This window comes from Choloepus didactylus, chromosome 1 (assembly GCF_015220235.1).
Source record: "Choloepus didactylus isolate mChoDid1 chromosome 1, mChoDid1.pri, whole genome shotgun sequence".
Taxonomy (NCBI): domain Eukaryota; kingdom Metazoa; phylum Chordata; class Mammalia; order Pilosa; family Megalonychidae; genus Choloepus; species Choloepus didactylus.
This window is the reverse complement of record NC_051307.1, coordinates 196,358,105-196,374,268: the sequence shown is the minus strand read 5'-3', so window position 1 is coordinate 196,374,268 and position 16,164 is coordinate 196,358,105. Positions and strand designations below refer to the sequence as shown.

Below are 16,164 nucleotides of genomic sequence, written 5' to 3'. Positions count from 1 at the left end.
TCCCCATCATTAAAAGCCAGCCTATTTCTGATATATTGCATTTCAGCAGCTTTAGCAAATCGAAACAACATCCATATCCATATTTACATCCATGCATTATGGAAATACATAGCTGAAATGTGGAGATAAGAAGGCAGCTCAGCTAGGGACCCTGGAACTCAAGGAATGAAATGGTGGTGAGTTCCCTAGGTGTGGTGTTCTAGAATTCTAAGTACCTCAGAAAACCATCTTATCCATTCCTGTGGGTGTAAACCTATTGGAAGTGGACCTTTTGATGAGATTACTTCAGTTAAGGTTTGGCCTAGGGTGGGTCTTAATCCTCTTACTGGAGTCCCTTATAAGAGAATGAAATTGAGACAAAGAGAGAAAAAGGAAGGGAAGCAAGAAGCTGAAAGCAATGAAACCTGGAAGAGAAGGGAGACTCCAGCAGATGCCACCATGTGCCTTGCCATGTGGCAGAGGACCAAGGATCACTGGCAGCTGGTCTTCAGAAAGAAACCATCACCTTGATGCTGCTGTTATTTGGACAGTCTCAAGGCTTCAAACTGCAAGATAATAAATTCCCATTGTTTAAAGTCAACACATTTCATGGCGTCTGCTTTGCACAGCCTAGGAAACTAAAACACTGGGTTTTCTTTTTGCCTTATGTATCCCAGATTTGGAGGTGAGGAAGCTGGAAACCTGGAAACACCAATGGGCACAGTGGAAAGAGATCCAACAAAGGCTGTTCTACCAAAGAACCAGAAAGGGGCAAGCCTAGCAAGACAAACACACTTAGACAATAATCATCCTACTCCAGTCTACCACAGAAAAAAGTGTGGCCCCAACCCCACCCATAATAGCAAAGGGCAAGTGGGGATCACAGACTTCCACCCTTGTCAGGCTGTTGAAAAACAAAAAATCAAACTTAAGTCCTTATATATCAATAATTACATTAAATGTAAATGGTCTAAATATACCAATTAAAAGGCAGCAATTGGCCAAGCGGATAAAGAAACATGGCTCAACTATATGCTATTTACAAAAAACCTACTTAAACTATAATGATAAAGGTAGACTGAAAGAAAAAGGATGGAAAAAGATAAATCATGCAATCATTAATCAAATGATGACAGGAATAGCTATACTGATACCAGATAAAGTAAGTTTCGTAGCAAATATACAATTATAATTGGAGACTTCAACATCCCTAACTCAATAATTGATAGAACAATCAAACAAAAAAATCAGTAAGGATAGAGAACTCACCACCCTCATCAACCAATAAGATCTAAAAGACATTTATAGAACACTCCACTTACTGACAACAGAATACATATTCTTTTCAAGTGCCCACGGAACATACATCAACCAAGAAAAGTAATATCTAGAGCCATAAAACAAATTTCAACAAATTTAAAAGAACTGAAACCATACAGAGTGTGTTACGTGACCACTATGGAATTAAACAAGAAATCAACAACAGAAAATAACACATAATTCTCCAAACACTTGGAAACTAAAAATGAATTTCTAAGTAAACCATGGGTCAAAGAGGAAGTCTCAAGGGCAATTAAAAAATACATAGAACTGAATGAAAATAAAAATACAACATATCAGAATTTGTGAGACACAGCTAAGGCAGTGCTGAGAGGGAAATTTATAGCATTAAATGCTTACATTAGAAAAGAAGAAACATCCCAAATCAACAATCTAAACTTCCATCTAAGAACCTAGAAAAGGAAGAACCAAATAAACACAAAACAAGCAGAAGAAAGGAAATAAAGAGCAGAAACCAGTGAAACTGAAAACAGAAGAGGAGAGAGTATGAATGAATGAAACATAAAGCTGGTTCTTTGGAAAACAATCAAGAAAATTGGCGGAGAATCTAAGATGGCGGCTAGGTGAGACAGGGCAGAAAAACACCTCTGTGAAAAATACTAGATAAAAGTCAGAAAGTGACCCAGAACACCAGTTCCAGTGATGCACCAGCCAGACAAGGTCTGCTAAATCAACAGGGACCGTGCATTTGGTGAAACCGGGAGTCTGCGTTCTGAAACAACAGGCTGGGAATGCCCCTGCATGGCCCAGTGGCCCAGGGCTTCCCTGGAGGGCCAGTGCGCACTTGTGACATGGCACAGCCTTCCCTCAGCAGAGGTCCTGGAAGAGCACGGCTGGGAAGGGGAACCTGTCAGAAATCCCAGGGACCCTACGCCAATACCAAGGACTTGTGGGTCAGCGGCAGAGACAATCTGTGGCAAGACCGAAATGAAGGCTTAGACTCTTGCAACAGCCTTAAATCTCCAGGAACACCTGGGAGGTTTGATTATTAAATATGCCCTGCCTCCCTAACCACCCAGACACACGCCCCACATTCAGGGCAGACAGCACCAAAAACACACCCAAACTTAGTGCACCAATTGAACCCCACAAGAGCCAGATCCCAACACACCACAAAGACAAAGTTGGGGAGAACTGACTTCAGGGGAATAGGTGACTCACGGACACCATCTGCTGGCTAGTTAGAGAAAGTGTACGCCACCAAGCTGTAGGTCTGACAAATTAGAGATCAGTATTTTTTATATACAGAAAGAACCCTATCAAGTAAAGCAAAAGAGGCCAAAAACAACAGAAAATTTTAAAGCATATGATAAAACCAGACAATATGGAGAACCCAAACCGAAACACTCAAATCAAAAAAGAAACATAGTACTTGGTGCAATTAATCAAAGAACTAAAGTCAAACAACGAGAGCATGGCACAAAGGACATGAAGAAGAGCATGGCACAGGATATAAAGGACATAAAGAAGACCCTAGAAGAGCAAGAGTAAATAAAAAAATAGCTCTTATGGAAACAAAAGAAACTGTTGGCCAAATTAAAAACACTCTGGATACTCATAATACAAGATTAGAGGAAGGTGAACGACTCAGCCTCCTCGATGACCACAGAATGGAAAATGAAAGAACAAAAGAAAGAATGGGGAAAAAAATTGAAAAAATCGAAATGGATCTCTGGGATATGATAGATAAAATAAAACGTCCAAATTTCAGACTCATTGGTGTCTCAGAAGGGGAAGAGAAGGGTAAAGGTCTAGAAAGAGTATTCAAAGAATTGTTGGGGAAAACTTCCCCAACCTTCTACACAATATAAATACACAAAGCATAAATGCGCAGTGAACTCCAAATAGAATAAATCCAAATAAACCCAATCCAAGACATATTCTGATCAGACTATCAAATACTGAAGAGAAGGAGCAAGTTCTGAAAGCAGCAAGAGAAAAAGCAATTCACCACATACAAAGGAAACAACATAAGACTAAGTAGTGACTATTTAGCGGCCACCATGGAGGTGAGAAGGCAGTGGCATGACATATTTAAAATTCTGAGAGAGAAAAATTTCCAACCAAGAATACTTTATCCAGCAAAACTCTCCTTAAAATTTGAGGGAGAGCTTAAATTTTTCACAAACAAATGCTGAGAGATTTTGCTAATAAAAGACCTGCCCTACTTCAGATACTAAAGAGAGCCCTACTGACAGAGAAACAAAGAAAGGAGAGAGATATGTAGAGAAATTTAACAGACATATATGGAACATTACATCCCAAATCACCAGGACACACATTCTTCTCAAGTGATCATGGATCCTTCTCCAGAATAGACCATATGCTGGGACATAAAGCCTCAATAAATTAAAAAAAAATTTAAATATATTCAAAGCACATTCTCTGACCACAATGGTATACAAATAGAAGGCAATAACCATCAGAGACTTAGAAAATTCACAAACAACTGGAGGGTAAAAATGAGGGGGAGATGAAAACATTCCTGGATAATCAAAAGCTGAGGGACTTCATCACCAGTAGATTAGTCCTAAAAGAAATGCTAAAGGGAATTGTGCAGGCTGAAAGGAGGAGACACTAAACAATTGACTGAAAGCATATGAAGAAACAGATTTCCAGTAAAGATCACATGGTAAATATAAATACCAATACTACTGTATTTTTGATTTGTAACTCCACTATTTACTTCCTACAGGATCTAAAATACATAAAGTGTAATAATAAATCAGTGGTTTTGGACTCAATGTAAAATATGTAATTTTTGACAAGAACTACATAAAGGTGAGGGAATGGAGAAGCATAGGAACATAGTTTACATGTCCTATTGAAGTTAAGTTGGTATCAAAGAAAAACAAGATTGTTACAGATTAAAGAGGTTAAATTTAAGTCCCACGGTAAACATGAAGAAAGTATCAGAGAATACAACCATAGAGATGAAAAGTAGAGTATGGGTTATGAGAAGTGGGGGAAGGGGCAATGGGAAGTTAAGAAATGAGTGTAGGATTTCTGTTTGGGGTGAAGGGAAATTTCTAGTAATGGATGGTGGAAGGTGATAGCATTGCAACATTCTAAATGTGATTAATCCTCCTAATGGAATGCTAGGGAGGGGTTGGAATGGGAAGATTTAGGCTGTATATATATGTTTCCACAATTGAAAGAAGAAAAAAGAATCTACCTGAAGACAATTATATGATAATGTAGACTACAAGGCGTGACAGTGTGATTGTGAAGACCTTGTGGATCACACCCCCTTTATCTAGTGCATGGATGAGTAGAAAAATGGGGATAAAACTAAAGGACAAATGGGGTGGAATGGGGGGATGATTTGGGTGTTCTTTTTTCACTTTTATTTTTTATTCTTGTTCTGGTTCTTTCTGATGTAAGGAAAATGTTCAGAGATAGATTGTGGTGATGAACACATAACTATGTTATCATACTGTGGACAACGGATTGTATACCATGGATGATTGTATGGTGTGTGAATGTATTTCAATAAAACTGAATTTAATTAAAAAAAAAGACAGTCTAAATAGATAATGAGAATTAAATGCCAAGGATGATCCTGGATGGGATCTGAGGATAAAGGAGAGGAGGCTCAAAAGGACACAGTTGGGACATAAGAAAAAAAAAAAAGGAAATATAGAATCTAAACTTCTTTATCAATGTTGAATTTCTTGAACTTCTTATCTGCGCTTAATGGGATTGCATAAAAGAATGTTCTTGTTCATGGGAATTGTATATGTGAATTATAGGGTTTGTTCAAGGATGTGTGCAGCTTGCTCTTATATGTTCAGAAGACAGCAATAGATGATGGATGACAGGGAGGGAGGAAGGGAGGGAAAGAAATGGTGGCATGACAGGATGTTAAAGTTGGTGGATTTGGGTATCAGGGGAGGAGGGTCAGGGTATGCTGGAGTTCTGTGTATGGGGTTTGTATTGTTTTTGCAACTGTTCCTGTAAGTTTGAATTTATTTCAAAATAAAATTTAAAAAAAAATTTAAAAAATATTGGCAAATCTCTAGCAAGACTGACAATGAAAATAGGGCAGAAATTAGCAATATCAGAAATTAAACAGAGGATAGCACTACAGACCTTGCAGACATCAAACGGATAATAAGGTCCTACTCTATACATACACACAAATTTGACAACTCAGATGAAATAAGCAAATTCCTTAAAAAAACCCACAACCTACCACAACTCATCTGATATGAAACAGACAATCTGAATAGCCCTATAACTCTAAAGGATATTGAATTTGTAATTTAAAATCTCTTAAGAAATCTGGCTCAGATGGTTTCCTAGGAGAATTCTAACAAAGAAAAGTTAACACCAATTCTACACATTTTCTTCCAGTAAAGAGAAGAGAAAGAAACACTAATCAATTTATTTTATGATGTTAATATTACCCTGATACTAAAACCAGACAAAGAGGGCACAACAAAAGAAAACTAAAGACCACTATCGCTCATGCAAAAATCCATAACAAAATATTAGCATATAGGATTTAGCAATATATAAAAGGAATGGAACATTATGACCAAGTAGTGTTTATTCTAGTGATACTAGGCTTATTCAATATTCTAAAATAAATCTATATAATCCACCATTCTTAACAGGCTAAGGAAGAAAAATCACATGATCATATCAATTGATGAACAAAAAGCATGATAATTCAATTCCCATTCAAGATGAAAACATTCCGAAAAAAACAAATAGAAAGGAACTGGATAAAAAGCATCTACAAAATGTTCTACAGTTAACATTATACTTCATGGTAAAAGATTGAATGCTTTCACCCTAAGACTAGGACAAGAAAAGCACGTCTATTTTCACCACTCTTATGCAAAACAGTATTGTTAAAGTTCTAGCTAGTGCAATAAGATGAGAAAAAGAAATAGAAGGAATACAGATCAGAAAGGAAGAAATAAAACTGTCTTTATTTGCAGGTGACATGATTATCTATATGGAAAATCCCAAGGAATCTGCAGGAAAACTCTTAGGAGGCCTAAGTATGTTCAGTAAGGTCACAGGATACCAGATAATCATACAAAAAAACTTATATTTTTATATGCTAACAATGGACACTGAATTTTTAAATATAATATTATTTACAATTGCTAAAAAATATTTTGGTGAGAATCTAACAAAAAATGTACAAAACTTGGATGCTGAAAGTACAAAATGGTGATGAAAGAAATCAAAGATCTAAATGGAGAGACATATGTTCATGGAATGGAGGACTCAACTTAGTAAAGATCTCAATTCTTACCAAGTTGATAAACAGGATTAATACAATTCTTGTGAAAATTCCAGCAAGATAGTCTGTAACTATAGACAAGATTATTCTAAAATTCTTATGTAAAGGCAAAGGAACTAGAATAGCTAAAACAATTTTGAAAAAGAAGAATCAAGTGAGATGGGTTGGGTTACCTGATTTCACGTCTTACTATATAGCTGCACTAGTCAAGACTATGCTACTGGCCAAGGCATAGACACAGAAATCAATGGAATAAAACCCAGAACCCAGAACTCATAAATATATCCAGCTTATTTTTAATAAAGGTACAAAAGCAATTCAATGGAGGAAAGATAGCCTTTTCAACAAATGGTACTGGAGCAAATAGCCATCCATAGGCAACAAAATAAACCTCAACCTGAGTCCCACACCTTATTCAAAAATTAACTCAAAATAGATCATGAACTTAGGTGTAAAATGTAAAACTATATAACTTTTAGGAAAAAAAAAATAGAAGAAAATCTTCAGGATTGGGGCCAGGCAGACTTCGTAGACTTGACCTGATACCATACAAGAAAAAAAAATTTGATAAATTGGGCTTTAATAAAATTAAAACCTTTTGCTCTATGGAAGACCCTAGAGAATGACTAGACAAGCTAAAAATTGGGAGGAAATATTACCAAACTACATATCTGACAAAGGACTACTACATAGAAAATATAAAGCACTCTCAAGCTTCGATAATAAAATAATAAACAATCCAATCAGAAAATGGGAAAAAGACATTTGACTGGAGAGGTTATATGGATGGCAAATAAGCACATGAAAAAAAAAGGCAATATCACCATTCACTAGGAAAATGCATACTGAGACCACAATGAGATATCTCTATAATTAAACATATATGTCATAAATATATATGACCAAGCAATTATATCCCTGGTTATCTGTCCCTGAAAGATTTAAAATTATGACTACACAAAAACATGTACGCAATTGTTAAGAGCAGCTTTATTTATAATGGCCCCAAACTGGAAACAGCAAAAAGTCCATAAAAAGCTAAATGGTTACACAAACTGTGGCACATGCATACCATGGAATACTACTGAGCAATAAAAAGGAACCAACTATTGATACATGCAACAACCTGGATGACTCTCAAGGAACTAGTTGAGTGAAAAAAATCTGATCTCAAAAGTCATATACTATATCATTCTCGAAATGACAAAATTATAGAGATGGAGAACAGGTTGGTGGTTGCCGGAGTTAAGGACGGTGAGCAGTGCAGGGTATGTGCGACTATAAAAGTGCAGCATGAGGGAGATCTTTGTGTTAATGAAATAGTTCTGTATCTTGATTGTAGTGCTGGTTATGAGAAGATACATATAAAATAAAACAACAAAGCTACACCAACACGTATCAATGTCAATTTTCTGCTTTTGATATTGTACCATAACTATATAAGATATAACCACTGGGGAAAACTGGATAAAGGGTACACAAGACCTCTCTGTACTATCTTTATAGCTTCCTGTGAATCTATAACTATTTCAAAATAAAGTTCTCTTAAAAAGTTACTAACCACTGGAAAACAAGTAACCTAAGTCCAGTGACCTTGGCTATCCTTCAGTGATCGTATCCTCAGCACCTAAACGGTGCCTGGTACATAGTCGATGATCAGTATTTGGTAACTGTATGATACATACATATAGCATGGTCTCATTTGGGGGCTTTGTTCTAAAGGCACATGATTGGAAGCAGGAAATGAATGGAGCCATAAACACTACATGGTTAATAACTAGTTATTTCCAGGGACAGACAGAGACACAGAAGAGATGAAGTTGGGAGGAACTGAGAGGGAGATCTTGTAAATACTGCAGAAATACACAGAGCTAAAGACTATGTTTTCCACTCATTTATACCTCCATCATTCCAAAAGACGATCTTTCTCATCTTAATGATTTTTAAAAACTATAACATGCTCATCCTAAAAAATTCATAGATATATACATATAAGGTAATTCCTTCTGTGTCTTCATTCTACTGTCCTGGAAGATGACAAGTGGAAGAGCCTTGTGGCATAAACAGAAACGAGAGTGTTATGACAGCAACCAAGCCATGATGCTCACAGCATTTTCCAGCTGTGACATCTCTCTACTTTCCGGTTGTCTACGAAAAATCAGTCACACAATAATGAACCTCAGGATGGAAAACGTATGCTACATATAAAACAAGCCCAGGAAGTAAACTTTGAAATAACTTTAAAAATTCAATGAGACACTATTGTATATAAAGAATATCTACTTACTTGAGAATCGCTCTCTTTTCCCAACTCTTCTTGTCTTTTTGTTATGAAACTGAGTCCACGGCAATTTTAAAGCATTGCATCTCCTGGATCCTCTAGTACCCGTGACTTTTGCACGGTCAGCTTTTCTTCGTTAAGGTCCTAAGCTAATCATCACTTCCTCTAAGACATTTCCCCTGATTACCTCCCAGACAAGGAGACTGAAGTGCACCCTCCCGTGTTCCTTTCACCTCCTGCTCGTCTCAGGACTTCAACTTGGAAGCTGAATTCATTTCTTGAATGTGCCTATTTTAGGGCAGCCTTGCACCCATGTAAAAAATGCCACGGCAGAAAGAGAAACCTTTATTACGAACATTAAAAATGTACATTATTTCACATATTGTTCGAGCCTTTTCAAGATGCCATCACTTACCTCTCTCTGAAACCATACAACAGCCCTGTGAGGTAGGCAGAACAGAAACAAGCTCAAGAAATCACATATTATACCTATCTCACATTTAGACAGTGCATGAGCTAGAGATTTCTGCCTCCCATTATTCCATGCTTACGTGTTCACGAAGGCATACCGTGGGGAAATAAACACATTATTTGTCAGAGTTTTATAATAAAGGAATGGCTAACTGCAGTGATGGCTCTTTCACGTCACGTAACACCCCAATTTTACACCTGCACTTCCCTCTAAAAGAAAATTTAAAAATATACTTGGTAGACATTTATTAAAAATCTAATAATTTAGAGACCCCAACATATCATTTGTGAAAGAGCTTAAGTCACTTTCTAAAGAAATACTACTGAAGATTCTAAAATTCTGGCCCAAAGGCACAAGGCACCCTTAATTAAAAAATATATATATACATAAAAATATTTATCTACATATCTATATATCTATAAAACAATATTCTAAAGAACAAACCCAAACACATCCTTGCTTTTAGAAAAAAATCTGGTGAAGTACAACAAAATAACTACTGAAGTTTTCGTTACCATTGTTAAAAGACAGATTTAAGCATCAGCTCGTGTACTGCTTAAAGCTTTAAACCACCTTCTAAGTGAGAAACTCAACTATTAGAGGTTGTACCTGAACAGCTCTGGAGGGAAGCAGAGCTGCAACATGAAATGCATTAAAAAAAAAAAAAATCAGTGAGAAATGTACGAAAAAAAGTGACCCAGAGATCCTATTTAAAAAAAAGAGGACTAGGATTCAAGCAGATATTATTCTGAATAAAACCCTGTCCAGTGCTGCCTCAGGATGTCCTTGGAGATCACTGGTTCTTAAATTAGGTTGCACAATGGAATCATGTGGGTTGCTTTTTAAAAAAATAGCAATGTCTGTTCCCACCTTAAAAGATTCAAATTAATTGGTATTGGGGGAGCCTGGGAAGGGGATTTTTAAAAGTCTTCCTCCTGCCCCTTTGATTCTAATGGACAGGAAGGTTTGAGCCTCACTGAACCCGAGAAGCTACAGAACAGGGGGTGTTCCCCAGCCCCATCCACCGGGTGCCTGGTCCTCAGGTTACTGCAAGCCTGGGGACTACAAAGATTTCAGTACCTGGGAGCAGGAGGCCCAGCCCTCCCACCAGGGCCCCTCCCTGCACAGGTGAAGCCCTTTCTGAAGCACCTCAGGAGACCCTGCACACTCATAGCTTCCTCGGGGATAGGTGTCCCTCCTACCCATGGGCTATAAATCAGTGATCCTGATGCAAAGCAGAGAGTGCCAGGTGTCCTGTGTGTCCTTACAGGGGAAAGCTGCAGGGTGGGAAATGTGCTATAAGTGGGATCCTTGTTATCTCTTAATTTTCAGAGGCCCCCTTTCATTTCATTTCATTTTTTTTTCAAGGAAAAAAAGAAAAAGATAGTTGATAAGTGTCAGCAATGCATCATTACCCAACCTGGATTTGGGAAAATCAGCTTTGTACTTAATTGGCCAAGAATTACATTTTCCCTTGTTGACCTGGCAAATCCATTTCCAACATCACTGCTTACAAATCTTCCTTTTAAAAATGAAGTGAGATAGGATTAAGGGAGAAAAGCATCCCTTTCTCCTGCTACCACTGTGAATGAATTCTGATCCTTTGGCCAAAAAAGAAAAAACTGCATATCCCATAAACGAAATAAGGAACAGTTTGCCGAACAGAACAAGAGAGAAGGGAAAGGAACACTAAGGAAAGCAGTGAAACTATCACAGCTATCCACCAAAGGCTGTCAGAAAAAGCTGCCCTGGAGGGGAGATGAACCTCAAACTTTCTAGGCTTGGCCCAAGGGGAATGGGATATGGAAGCCAGTGACAGACTCAAGCAAGAGCTCCAAGGAGTAACCTGAGACTAACATCATCTGACTTAATTATCTAAGAGGGAGAAATTAAGCTTTTGATTAGGACTTTCAATAAGGAGATGGCCATCACCAAAGCTTTCGCCTCTTTCATACTTGTTTTTCTACCCTCTTCTCTGGCCGTCATTAAGAAACAGACAAAGTTCACAGCAGCGGCCGGTGATCCTAAGGTCACCATTCCGGCTGGTTACCTGGAAGCAGCCCTCAAGTTCGATTGGTTTAAAACCCACAGACTCCAAAACTTGCTTTGCATCTAGAAGGTGACTTGTACGACTTCAGCACAGTTGATTTTTCTTCTTCCAATTAAGTATTATTGTTGTAGTTCTTTCCCCCAGGGCATTAATCATTTAGCATTAATCTCCTAACAATTGGTCTTTGCAGGGAAACTTTGCTTTTTAGAAATCAGTATACATTTAATAACCCAAGTTGGGCTTGGTTTTGCTGATGGGCACGCAGCTTGATAAAGGAAAAGCTGGGGACCTCCCGGCTTTCTCCACTTGTGCTGCTGGGCCCCATCTCTGCCACTTGGTGAAATACGTTTTCTGCCTTTCTCAGCTAATAGACTCTGCAAAAATGGATGTCAATCCTTGGGCAACACAATGTTAAACTACCCAAGGAAGAATTAAATATTTCAGAAGAGAACATGGTAAAAAATGGTAACTGCTATTTTAGATTCTTTGAAAATTTAAGTAGCAGAGCAAAAAATAGCAAGTGGCTTGTGCTTGATACAATGGATCTAAGTTTGCTTTTGTGAAATTCTTAATAGTGCACAGGGATGACAACGAACACAGCAACGTGCTTGAACACAAAGCATTGGTACAGCTGGCCCCCCCAGGACAAAGAGGGGATCCAGCTGCTCCAGTTAGAGAGGATGTGCTTGAATTTGGGGGGCCCAGAAACTGTTCAAATCCCTTAGGTGCAAAAAGAAAATGTGACTTGAAAAATGAAAATTGACCTACTTCCCTTCTCTCTTCACAGTAATGTAAGAAAAAAACAAAACCTTCACTCTGGGGAGGAGTGGGCTCTGAAAGTGGACACCCTGGGTTGGGTTCCTGGCTCCCACAGTTACCAGCCCCGGCCTCGGGTATTCCTTAGCTTCTCAGCAGTTCAGCAGACTTGCATAAACGTGGAAACGTTGGGAGAGCCTGTCTGGGGGAGTGGGTGTGAGGGTTAAATGTGTTACCGTGTATCCCGGCCCAGGGTGAGCAATCAGTACGTGCTAGATTATGATGATACAATAATGAAATGGACTTAACCTGGATCTGCTTTTACTGCAGAAGTACAAAGGGAAAGCACTCTTTCCTCTGTGGACTGAGGAAAACCAGGTAATTGTAAAACTGCTGCAATCATTTTTCTATCCTGCACTCTTACAATCCAATTTATTGTTCTGCTCCTCACAGCTGCTTTCCTGATCCCTTCCAGAGCCCACAGACTGTGGTTAAAACATATTAGGTGGAATCTGAATAGCATGTTCAAGTATTTATGTATTTATGGCTTGCCTCAAAGAGGCACAAGTGATGTGACTTGAACTGTTTTAATTTGCTGTGCCTTGTTTCCCTCCACCTCGGGGTGCTCAGAGGACAGGAGCTGCCTGGCGCAGTGGATTCTGCACACCCGTGCACGTGGCCAAGTGGAGAGAATGGGCTGCAGACAGCAAGGCGAACTCACAGTTCAGCCGCCAGCCAGAGGTGGCCTGCCTCTCGGTAGCTGGTAGCACCTTCTCGGCACCGCACCCCACGGTGTGGCTTTCTGCCCTGAAGGCTCATGCCACCCAGGCAGGGGCCTGTGTAGGTCCTGATGGCGCTTCCATCTCCTACCCCATGCAGGCTGTGCGTTTAGAGGCCCATCAGGCTGAAGATGCCTCAATTCACACATGGTAGGGAGGCAGCTTGCACAGTGTTAAAGCCCTGTGGTTTTGCAGAGCAGCTTTCGGCTCTCCTGACAGGGGTTAACAACAGTGACGCAAAAAGCCCAGGCAAGGAGCACAGTCACCTGCAAGGGCCACCTGGGGTAACACTCTTCACTTTGCCACTTCTTAGCTGTGTGGCCTTGAGTGAGTCCCTTAGCCTCTCTGGTCCAGTTTCTCTGCCTGTGAAATAGAGATGATAAAACCCACCTCAGAGGGTGAGGGGAGGAATTAAGTATCTCTGAAGCACTTGGTGGAGTTAATACTCTACACGTTGGCTCTAGTATTAGAGAATTTAGAAGTCTGGCTCTCCCCAAGTACACATGGCAACCCAGCTCCAGGCCCTCCAGTGCTCCCCATCTGACTGACATTCTTCCAAGTCCCTGCCTCTACCAGCAATGCCCCACCTCAAGTCTCTGTCCCGCTGAGTCCTACTGCCTCATTCCAGTCTCGTCTCAAATGTCACCTCCTCTATGAGACCTCTCCAGTCCCCTGCAGCCAGCTCTCCCCCTTCCGTTCCCTGGCATGTTGTGGCACCACCACGGTACACACTATGAAGTGCCAGGTGTCCCACTGCCGGTGCCCTGGAGGCCCTAGAACACAGGGTTGTGTCTTATTTATCCCTCTCTCTGCCCTCTCTGCCTCACCCTGGCTGTGGCTTGCCCTCAGTAAGTCCACACACGCTTTGGCTGAACTGTAAGTGTGTTGCCCCAAACTAAATGCCTCAGCTTTCAGAGATCCCCCAGTCAGGGTCTGGTGGTACGGTATTAGATGTGCACCCCAATCAGGCGCATGCCGGATCCAGATCCTCCCAGAACCAAAGACGAGTCCCTGCTGGCTGTAGGTGGGCACCAGACGTCAGAATCCCTCAGGATCCCTGAAAAGGCACCCAGGGATCTGGGGCAGAAGTGGGACTTTTCATTTATGAAGGAATGTGCCCAGACAAAAGCCCCAGTGTGGAAAAGAAATACCCACCCATTTCCAGATACAGATGTTTGTGAAACAGACAGGAGAGGGCAAGGCAGACTTTCAAAACTCAGTCCTGTGCGTCTGGCTGTGCCTGGCACAGCCATGAGCTGTTGCATGGAGAGTGCTTGGTTCCGTGCCTGGCACACATATGTGCTTAATAACACTTGCTATTAGAACATTGCTGCCGATGCTGCCCCTTCAAGCTGGAGTGGGGGGCTTTCTCCAAACCCACTTGGAGTAAACTAAGTCTCCATATAATCCGGCATGGGTCGGTCGTTGAGTGAACCTGTTCTCCTTGATGAGTTTTTGAGGGGATGAAAAGTAGTAATCAGGAAATGACAACTGGACCCGAGTATGTCCAGGCCACTTATGCTAATAAATGCCACAACCTGCTTTTCAAAGAGAAATGTTAGGAAAAGACAGTGGAAGAGGGGGTGGGGATGGGCTGGGGTGGAATGAGGAGGCTGGATGGGGTTTTCCCACCTCCTAAACCTTAATTTTCAAAAGAAACTATCTCATGGCAGTATAAGACATCTCTAGCTCTCATGCTGTTACCCAAAGATTAAGAGCTGAATAATAACAGGTGACAAGCGAAAGGTGGGACCACCTTCGCACCCCGTTTACTCTTAGCAAAGGCCGCCTCAGGGAGGGTCTGAGAAATCACTATCCTCAAATGCCCTTTGCTCTTCAAATCCAGTAAAGCATCACAGCCCCCTTCAGCTAATGAGTGGAGTGGATGCCGGGGAACTGCCTTTTGAGATGTATTGGTAACTGTCTAGGGGAGGGGAGGCCAGGCTTACAGTTAGCGGCTGTTAAGGAGGCGTTGAAAGGAGCTGGCAAGATGTCTGCCTTCATCCATGGACTCAAATCACCCCAAGAAGTTGAAGAAAAACACTTTTAGTGTGTGTGGTGGGTGGAAGAGGGAATGGAAAAATGTCCAACGTATGAACTAGAGAACCAGTCCAAGAAGTCATTAATCGGCAAACCCCAGGGCTGTGAGGAGGGGCCTTCAGATATTACCAGGTAATTCACAACGTGCAAGAACCACTTTGTCCCCAGCAGCACCTGCAGTGTGCTCCAGAGAACACCTGGAGATGCAGGGCTTTATCTGTTCAGAAGGGCTGCCGAGGACGATAGCGGTGGGGTAGCCGCGTGCTCGTGCCACATGATGCGTTTTTTCATGTAGAAATTCACCATCTGGTTCTCATACCTGTAGTCACTTGGTTTCTTGTTTGTTTTTTCTTCCTTATGCTTTAGAAAGGGTCCCCTAGGACCTTGCTTCTCAGCGTGGCTCCAGGGACCAACAGCATCTAACTGTGGAGCTAATTGGAAATGCCAATCTCCGCCCCCAGCCCAGACCTGCTGCACTTAACAAGATCCCAGCTCATGGATGGGCTCGTGAAAGCTTGAGGAGCCTGGCTCCAGAGCAATCCTTGCTAAAATGCAGCTTCTGATGAATTGAAGAAAGGGGCTCCTTCTACTACATTTAAGAAAATTATTGCCAAGTACCAAGGGAAAGAAAAAAGGGGAAGTAAAGAGTTCAGGAATATGGCTATTGCTAATTTCATAAAAGCAAGTCATGGGATACAAAGGCTCATAAATTGCTTGGGGCTCACTTTGTATCATTCATGGATTATTAAAGTGTATTTGTTCTCTTCTCTTTAATTAGGTTTTTATTTTATTTTTTTCTGCTGGGAAGTCTGACCAGTGATATATTCCTGTGCCTGGTCACTGGACACAAATCCACCCCCTTTCATCTTAGTTGCCTTCCATCTCCCCTTCTCCCCACTTTGCATTGCTCCTTCCCCTGAGCAGAGGTGTCACAGCTCACTCCCACCTCCCACCATCACCCGCTCAGGCTGCCTCCCACCCAGCCCTTCTGCCTTCACCATCTCCATTAACCTGCCACTGTACCCGCGTCTTCTCCTGTCTCCCTCACCCTGCAGCTTGGCTGCTGCTGAGCAAGGGTCTTCTGCTGGCCCCTCCAGTTCTCCTCCCTTTGTCACCCAGCTCTGGGCACTTGGGGACTGACCAGTCACCCATGGCTCCCTACCCTCCTGGCGGGAGAAGACTGAAGTCAGGACATCAATTCCCTCT

General features: G+C 41.0%; 1 long non-coding RNA gene across 1 annotated transcript in view; it reads left to right on the top strand.

Annotated features, from left to right (window-relative positions):
* LOC119543649 overlaps positions 1–15,607 on the top strand; it is a 47,412-nt gene extending 31,805 nt beyond the window's left edge. Inside the window, exon 7 of the long non-coding RNA XR_005218675.1 lies at positions 15,325–15,607. This is a non-coding gene — a long non-coding RNA (uncharacterized LOC119543649). The remainder of the gene's footprint in view (positions 1–15,324) is intronic.
* The last annotated feature ends 557 nt before the right edge of the window (positions 15,608–16,164 follow it).